Here is a 6,000-nt window from a genome sequence, read left to right as displayed (position 1 = left end):
AAACAAAAAAACGAAAGGTACGTGCGGCAGTTTTGTGGATCTTTCGAATGATTTTTGTATTGTACTTCAAGAAATGATTTCTAGATTCATTTTGTATGGTGTTACAGCTCCCTCATATTATAGTGAACGTACGTAAGTGAATAAATCAATAAAGTTGTAAGATAATGTACAATCATTGTGTGTTCTTATTTTGACGAAAGTTGATTTTAAAGTACCACACAAACAGACAAGCTTCTGTAATGTCTATGAAGTTACATTTTTTTTCGGAAAAAAGTACGTCGCATTCTGCCTGTCTCAGTACATAAGCATTTTATCCCCAATATCAGAAAAGAAAGTCTCATTACAACTAAAAATTCACGCCTTTATTATATGTAAAAATATTCTCTAAACATAGCGAAAATACCCATAACACGGTTATTAAATTATGCATATATCGTTTTTTTTCAAAGCTACATAACTATACAATATGCATAACACAGGTTACACGTTTAAGTGAACCGGTGAGCCGTTCAAATGAACCGGTTCATTTCAGTGTACTGAGCCGTTCCGAGCCGCTCACTGAAGTGAGCCGTTTTGCCCATCTCTAATTTGAGGCGAAGGAAGCCAGGCGTAGCGGACGCCAACCCCCTTTCCTTCCCTTTCCCTCCCCACGACACACAAAACGACGCTAATTGATCCCGCGCGTCACGTGACCCGGCGCCCGGCGCAGCTTTCCCCGCACCAGCTCTACTCTGGTAGCGGAGCTGAAATGTGCGGCCGCGGTATGAGCCACACGTGATTTTTTAACGAAGCTTTATAGGCTCACAAGTGTCGGCGGTGGTGGGGTCACGCTAAAAAATGGGCCGATCCTGGTGATTGTGCAGAAAGGGTCCAAGGTCAATGGCACATACGCCTGTGGGCTCGGGGAACTGTAACGCGCCCTTGAACTACCCTTGTCAAACGTGGGACCCACAGACAAAATCACCAGCCCTTCCCCTGTCGAGAAAATAGGGGTATGCAAAGCTTGTCGTCCGATTCTAGCGTGAGGACTTCGCCAGCCCAGGCGAAACGTCAGCGAAGAGCCGCGGGAGAGCAATGTTGAGGCCAAACTCGAGCGAAGAGCCGCCGACCCTGAGTTTAGGACAAACGAAGCGGAATGCCTGCGACAGTGCTGTCTTGCCACAAGCTTCGCTTACCCCCATTTTCTCGACAGGGGAAGGGCTCTAAATTTTTCTTTATTTCTCTCTTTCTTTATTTCCTTCATTCTTTTTTTCTGTATTGTCCCTGGCTCATACCCGCATATCCAATGCGGGTATGCGCCACACGTGATTTTATTATCGTTAATCGGGACGTAATTGACGAGACAGACAGACAGACAGACATGAGCTTTATTTGGTCCTGAGGAACTACGTGTGGACCCCCTGTGGGACGTCCGTAGTCGCTGGCCGCGTCCACGTAGGGGCCGAAAGACCGTGGTCCTCCGCCCTTTCGCAGGCCCTCTGGACAGCCTGGAGTTGGACTGAGAGTATGCTGCTTTTAAGGGCATTGTCCCAGTCCGCTTCTTTGTTTAACGGTGCGTTACGTAACGCAGGGCATTGCCAGAGCATGTGCGCCAATGTACAGAAATGCACACCACAATCTGGACAGTGTGGTTCTATATTTGACGCGATGCGACTTAGAAAGCCCCTCGAAGGAAAGGACCCCGTTTGGAGCATTCTAAAAGTCGACGATTGAGACCTGTTAAGCTTAGGATGAGGTAGTGGAAAACTCCTCCGCTCTAACTGGTAGTGAGAAACTATTTCGTGGAATGTAAGTAATGGGTCGCTGTGCTTAATTTCGTCCGGCCCCCCAAAAGCTTCCAGACCGCCGCGGCGGGTAAGATCTCGCGCACGGTTATGAGCAAGCTCATTGGGGTTTGGGAGATTTATCAGAATATTCGGACCCATGTGGGCTGGAAACCACGTAATGAGGTGAAAACCAGTAACCACCCTATTTCTGAGGATCCTGTCTCCCGTCTATTTCTGAGGATTCCATCTCCCGAGAGGCCGCAGCCTCTCGGGAGATGGAACGCGATGCAAAGGCACGTATGGCCGCACGAGAGTCTGTGTATATATTGGGACGCACAGGGTCCCTCATTGCCAAAGCTATGGCTATCTGTCCTGCTACATCGATGGAGATATGACGGACAGAAGCCGCGTTGATGAGTGTACCGTTCGTATCAACTACTGCCGAAACAAAGTTGCTGGTCTGTCCGTATTCGGCCGCATCTACGAATGCTGCCAAGCTTGGGCTATCTGCGACTGTCTTTAAAATAGCCCGGGCGCGAGCCTTGCGTCACCCAACGTTATACTGTGGGTGAACATTCCTACGAAAAGGACTAACAGCGAATGATGCCCGGATTGCTTCCGAGAGTGATTCCTCATGGTCGTTGATTAAGGCTGGAGCTAAGTTGACTGAGTCTAGCAAACGTCTTCCGGCTTTGGATGTAGATAGCCTGACAATTTGTGCTGTTCTTTGGGCCTCTATCACCTCCGAAACGGTATTATGCATACCCAACTGCATAAGCTTCTCTGTACTAGTGGTGACTGGTAATCCCAGTACTCTTTTAATGATCTTGCACATGAGCGTGTCTATTTTCTTCCTTTCTGTTTTAGTCCAATTTAGTGCAGATGCCACATAAATGATGTGACTCATCAGGAACGCGTGATATATCCTGAGAAGATTGTCCTCTCCGAGTCTCCCTTTTCAATTCGAGACTCTAGAGATGAGCCGGAGCATACTCTCCGTTGTGGAGGTGATGTGGGCTTACATTCCACGAAATAGTTTCTCACTACCAGTTAGAGCGGAGGAGTTTTCCACTACCTCATCCTAAGCTTAACAGGTCTTTGCATTACAGCCTCTGGCGTCCAGTAACAGCCCCAATATCCTAATCGAGTTGACTCGAGGAATAGCCTGACCATCCTTCGTGTGTAAGGCAATAGGTATCTGTTCCATCGGAACCAAACCCCTAACGCCCTGTCTCGCCGGCCTGTACAGCAGTAACTCACGACTTGGTAGGTGAGAGGCTGGGCCCTGTTTCAGTTAAGAATTCTTCCGTTACATTTAGTGCTTCTTGTAGCGCCTGTTCAACGTCCACGTCTGATCCACCAGGACACCAAATCGTAATGTTGTCTGCGTATAAAGCATGGCCAATGTTTTGCACGGAGGATAGGCGCTTCGAGAGTCCCGTCATGGCAATATTAAATAAGAGAGGGGAGATTACTGCCCCTTGCGGGGTCCCTCTTGTCCCCAACTCAAACTCATCAGATTTAATTTGCCCAATTTTGATTGTACCAATTCTATCCTTAAGAAAGGATCTAACATATGTGTGGAATCTCCGTCCCAAATTGAGCTCCGACACCGCCTCAAGTATGAATCTATGTGAGATGTTGTCAAATGCTTTAGCCAGATCCAGGGCGAGTATGATATGATGTTATTGATGTCATGACATCTCAGTCATGTTAGTCATACATTCGTACCCTTCCATGCCAATTTTGGCAGATACCAAGTGAACGAGACGCGAGTGTTCGACAGGTTTTCAATAGGGTTTTAGCGTTACACCCTGACGGCCGACACTTGTCAGGGAATACAAGCGTCGCTCGAAAAAACAAGCAACCTCAACGAGATGGCCCACCGAGCCGCGCGAGAGCTAACCCACTGCGGCTCGGACAGGGAGGGTGCGACCCCCCCCCCCCCACGCGGAGGCGTTGAGTACTGCGGCGGAGGCGATGGGAAAGACGGAGGAGGCGACGACGACGAAGTAGCGATACCAGACGACAGCGACAGACTGGTCACGTACCACGACATGCTGACACACTATCGGTAACAAAGAGAAGCATACCCACAACCGCACAAACAACTAGACATATTTCAAGAAAGATTGGAGAAGGTTGCAAACCCGAACCATCAGAAACCCAGTACACTTAAACAGAGTAAATTCCAGACAATACCCAGAAGCGAGCTGCAAGCTCAGCAAGCACGAACACGTAGACATGGCACACGTCTTATGGAAATGCACAGAGATCCGGCCAATATACAGAGAGGACAACATAGAAACGAACCTTCTCGAGGAGCTCAGACCTACACGACCAACTATGGGCAATTCAGCGGTCCCGGGCAGTGGTGGAAAGGCTATGCCTCACCGCACATAATGCCCAGGTGGCCTAAGCCCGGGCGGGCAACCTCACAGGTGCTTTTCTGAATAAAGTTTTTTCCATCCGTCCGAAATTGGCCTATCTTGGTGATAGTGCAAAAAGGGTCCAAGCTCAATGGAACATACCCCTGTCATGTGGCTCGATCCTAACGATAATGCAGAAAGTGTCCAAGCTCAATGGCACGTACCACTGTGGGCTCGGGGACTTGTGACACGCCCTTGAACTACCCTTGTCACACGTGGGACCCAAAGAGACAAAATCAATGCGCCGGAGCGATGAACAATGTTGCCCAAACGCTAGCCTATGACGATGTGTGTCCAAACGTCAGTGATATAACGTAACACTCTACCAACCAATAACTGTGTCTCATTATCTCTTGACATATCCATTTCCCTAGCGACGTCATCAATCACCCCTTGGATTTGGTATGGGTAATACCCGTGTCGCTCGCTCCGAAGAGGAAGATCCCGCCTTCAAGGAGCTCCGGCCCGCTCAACAGCGCGAATGGATGCGAAAGCGACGAGAAGCCGAACGCACAGCGGCCCAACGTGCTGCGGCCGACGGTGCAAGGTGGCGTGAATCTAGTCGCCTAAACTCGCTTTCACTCGCACATACAGCATACGGAGCGCGGCGACGCAACGAAGTTACGGGTTGTGTCTTTTCAACAATTTAACATAACCACCAAATTAAAAAAATAAAATATATAATTAAACAAAACCAACAGCTTCACTGGTCTTCCATCTTCACACAGTGGAAGAGCTCTGAATTTTTTTCTTTAGGTCCTCCTCGCGCGTCGTTCACCCCGGCGCACGTGACGTCAGTCCCGTTGACATGGTGACAACCAGTTTTCCTTCTGGTTCTCGGATGATGACAAGTGATAATTAACTCGCTGAGAACGTTCGGTCCATCCGTCAAACTGCCTGCGCAGTTTGACACGAACCCGACAAATCACACACCCAAACTTTTTGTCCACACGTGTACAGGTTCTGAAGGTAAATGCTGCGCCAGTGTGACGTCGTTGGGTCAATAACCTTCGCCATCTAGGACAAAAGCTTGTGTGTGCGACGGCGGGTGATAACTTGTATGAAGCCATGGTAGCAGGCGCTCGGCTGGCCGACGCGTTCAGTTTTCAGTACTTGCCTGTTTACGCCATGAATTTCAATGGAAAAGACGTTTAAGAAAATCAGACACAGAAGAAAGACGCTGGTTTTGATGCTAGGTGAAACAATTCCACCTTTCACCCTGAAACACATTTCGACCATCCGGCCATATCTACTGCATCAATAACAGTAATTTATTTTGTTTTGATTTTCATCTTACCTTTGTATTTATTATTACAGCTTGCTCACATAAATGCCAACGGCAGAAGAAGTTCGGAACGTTTGCAACTTTATTAAAACGAATGAGTCGACAAGGAAAAATCGAGTATGTAATAGCTATGGAACGAACCATAATAAAACGCTTCCTGGGTCGTATTTTGTATCTTCTTGCGGCAAAGACAAGAAACGGGAAAAAAGGGGGAAGAAAACGTAAGATATCATGCCTGGTGAGCTAGTCGTGCATGTTCTGGTAGCAAACTGCGCTAAGCACAGGGCGCATAACACGATGACGCCATATCTTTGTATTTCTTGGTATATGTCAGAAGGAAGGGAGCACTCAAGCACAAGCAACGTTTGCAAGTACAGAATTTAATACTGGGTGAATTACGAGGACATCGAGTACCGGTACCATATCCTAGTCCATGGGTTCTCAAAGTGTATTCCGCGGAACCCTGGGGTTCCGCAGGCCCCTGCTCGGGGTTCCGCGAGCCACTGATAAATTTTCCGTG

This window comes from Dermacentor silvarum, chromosome 1, assembly GCF_013339745.2.
Source record: "Dermacentor silvarum isolate Dsil-2018 chromosome 1, BIME_Dsil_1.4, whole genome shotgun sequence".
NCBI classification, from domain to species: domain Eukaryota; kingdom Metazoa; phylum Arthropoda; class Arachnida; order Ixodida; family Ixodidae; genus Dermacentor; species Dermacentor silvarum.
Note: the sequence above shows the minus strand (reverse complement) of the source record.